We start from the raw sequence: 3,813 nt of genomic DNA on the forward strand, positions 1-3,813 counted from the left end.
CTCCAAATAAGTGGAATTTCTGAGTTTTGCCCCAAAATAAGGAGAATTTCTGTCTTTTTGCCCCACAATTAGGGGAATTTCTGCAATTTTGCTCCAAAATATAAAGAATTTCTTCCTTTTTGCCCAAAAATAAGAAGAATGCATACCTTTTTGCAATAAAAAAAGGAAATTTCTTCATTTTTGCTCTAAAATAAGGGGAATTTCTGCCTTTTTGCCTCTAAATATGTGGAATTTCTGTCTTTTTCTCCCTAAACAAAGGGAATTTCTGTCTTTTTTGCCCCAAAATAAGTGGAATTTCTGAGTTTTGCCCAAAAATAAAAAGAATATCTGTTTTTTGCCCCAACATGTAGAGAATTTCTGCCTTTTTGCCCCACAATTAGGAGAATTTCTCCAATTTTGCTCCAAAATATGGGGAATTTCTGCTTTTTAGCCTGAAATAAGAAGAATGCATAACTTTTTGCCTTAAAAAAAGGAAATTTCTTCATTTTTGCTCTAAAATAAAGGGAATTTCTGCATTTTGGCCTCTAAATAAGTGCAATTTCTGTCTTTTTCCCCCAAAACAAAGGGAATTTCTTTCTTTTGTGCCCCAAAATAAGAAAAATGTCTGACTTATTATCCAGAAATAAGTAAAATTTCTGCAATTTTGCCCCAAAATAAGGGAAATTTCTGCATTTTTGCCACCAAATAAGGGGAATTTCAGCCTTTTTACCTCAAAATAAAGGGAATTTCTGCATTTTTGCTCCAAAATATTGGAAAATTCTGCCTTTTTTGCCCTAAAATAAGAAAAATTTCTGCAATTTTGTACCAAAATAAAAGAAATTTCTGCCTTTTTGCCCCCAAATAAGAAAATTTCTGCTTTTTTTCTGAAATAAGTCAAATTTCTTCAATTTTGCCCCCCCAAAAAAGGGAAATTTCTGGAATTTTGCCCCAAAATAAGTGGAATTTCTGAGTTTTGCCACAAAATAAGAAGAATTTCTGTCTTTTTGCCCAAACATATAGGGAATTTCTGCCTTTTTGCCCCACAATTAGGGGAATTTCTGCAATTTTGCTCCAAAATACGGGGAATTTCTGCCTTTTGCTTGTAAATAAGAAGAATGCATACCTTTTGCCATAAAAAAGGGAAATTTCTTCATTTTTGCTCCAAAATAAGGGGCATTTCTGCTTTTTTGCCTCTAAATAAGTGGAATTTCTGTCTTTTCCCCCAAAACAAAGGGAATTTCTGTCTTTTTGCCCCAAGATAAGGAAAAATTCTGATTTATTACCCTGAAATAAGTGAAATATCTGCAATTTTGCCCCAAAATAAGGGAAATTTCTGCCTTTGCTCCCAAATAACGGGAATTTCAGCCTTTTTACCTCAAAATAAGGGGAATTCCTGCATTTTTGCCACAAAATATTAGGAATTTCTGCCTTTTTGCCCCAAAATAAGAAAATTTCTGCTTTTTTTCCCTGAAATAAGTGAAACTTCCGCAATTTTGCCCCAAAATAATTGAAATTTCTGCAATTTTGCCCCAAAATAAAAGAAATTTCTGGAACTTTGCCCCAAAATAAGTGGAATTTCTGAGTTTTGCCTCAAAATAAGAAGAATTTCTGTCTTTTTGCCCCAACATATAGAGAATTTCTGCCTTTTTGCCCCACAATTAGGGGAATTTCTGCAATTTTGCTCCAAAATACGGGGAATTTCTGCTTTTTAGCCTGAAAATAAGAAGAATGCATACCTTTTTGCCATAAAAAAAGAAATTTCTTCATTTTTGCTCTAAAATAGGGGGAATTTCTGCATTTTTGCCTGTAAATAATCGGAATTTCTGTCTTTTTCCCTTAAAACAAAGGGAATTTCTGTCTTTTTGCCCCAAAATAAGGAAAATGTCTGACTTATTACCCTGAAATAAGTGAAATTTCTGCAATATTGCCCCAAAATAAGGGAAATTTCTGCCTTTTGTCCACCAAATAAGGGGAATTTCAGCCTTTTTACCTTAAAATAAGGGGAATTTCTGCATTTTTGCACCAAAATATGGGAAATTTCTGCCTTTTTTCCCCAAAATAAGAAAAATTTCTTCAATTTTGTACCAAAATATAAGAAATTTCTTCCTTTCTGCCTTAAAATACGAAAATTTCTGCTTTTTTTCTGAAATAAGTCAAATTTCTGGAATTTTGCACCAAAATAAGGGAAATTTCTGGAATTTTGTCCCAAATTAATTGGAATTTCTGAGTTTTGCCCCAAAATAAAAAGAATATCTGTCTTTTTGAACCAACATATAAGAAATTTCTGCCTTTTTGCCCCACAATTTGGGGAATTTCTGCAATTTTGCGCCAAAATACGGGGAATTTATGCCTCTTTGCCCAAAAATAAAAAGAATGAATACATTTTGCCATAAAAAAGGGAAATTTCTTCATTTTGCTCCAAAATAAGGGGAATTTCTGCTTTTTTGCCTCTAAATAAGTGGAATTTCTGTATTTTCCCCGAAAACAAAGGGAATTTCTGTCTTTTTTGCCCCAAAATAAGAAAAATTTCTGACTTATTACCCTGAAATAAGTGAAATTTCTGCAATTTTGCCCCAAAATAAGGGAAATTTCTGCCTTTTGCCCCCAAATAAGGGGAATTTCAGCCTTTTTACTTCAAAATAAAGGAATTTCTGCATTTTTGCCACAAAATATTAGGAATTTCTGCCTTTTTCTCTCAAAATAAGAACATTTCTGCTTTTTTCCCCTGAAATAAGTGAAATTTCTGCAATTTTGCCCCAAAATATGGGAAATTTCTGGAACTTTGCCCCAAAATAAGTGGAATTTCTGAGTTTTGTCCCAAAATAAAGAGAATATCTGTATTTTTGCCCCAACATATGGGGAATTTCTGCCTTTTTGCCCCACAATTAGGAGAATTTCTGCAATTTTGCCCCAAAATACCGGGAATTTCTGCCTTTTTGCCCGAAAATAAGAAGAATGCATACCTTTTTGCCATAAAAAAAAAATTTCTTCACTTTTTCCCCCTAAATTAGGGGAATTTCAGTCTTTTTACCTCAAAATAAGGGCAATTTCTGCATTTTTGCCAAAAAATTTTAGGAATTTCTGCCTTTTTGCCCCAAAATAAGGAAAATTTCTGCCGTTTTTCCCTGAAATAAGTGAAATTTCTGCAATTTTGCCCCAAAATAAGTGAAATTTCTGAGTTTTGCCCCAAAATAAAGAGAATTTCTCTCTTTTAGCCCCAACATATAGGGAATTTCTGCCTTTTTGCCCCACAATTAGGGGAATTTCTTCAATTTTGCTCCAAAATACGGGGAATTTCTGCCTTTTTACCCGAAAATAAGAAGAATGCATAGCTTTTTGCCATAAAAAATGGAAATTTCTTCATTTTTGCCGGAAAATAAGAGAAATTTCTGCCTTTTTACCTCAAAATAAGTTAAATTTCTGCCTTTTTACCCAAAAATAAACGGAATTTCTGTCTTTTTGCCCAAAATAAAAGAAATTTCTTCCTTTATGCCACAAAATAAGGGGAATATCTGTCTTTTTGCCCCAAAATAAAAAAAATTTCTGCCTTTTTGCCCCCAAAAAAGGGGAATTTCAGCCTTTTTACCTCAAAATAATGTGAATTTCTGCATTTTTGCCACAAAATATTAGGAATTTCTGCATTTTTGCTCCAAAATAAGGAAAATTTCTGCCTTTTTTCCCTGAAATAAATGAAATTTCTGCAATTTTGCCCCAAAATAAGTGAAATTTCTGCAATTTTGCCCCAAATTAAGTGGAATTTCTGAGTTTTGCCCAAAAATAAAAAGAATATCTGTCTTTTTGCCCCAACATATAGGGAATTATTGCCTTTTTGCC

The sequence above is a fragment of the Micromys minutus genome (genome assembly GCF_963924665.1).
Source record: "Micromys minutus genome assembly, contig: SCAFFOLD_47, whole genome shotgun sequence".
Taxonomy (NCBI): domain Eukaryota; kingdom Metazoa; phylum Chordata; class Mammalia; order Rodentia; family Muridae; genus Micromys; species Micromys minutus.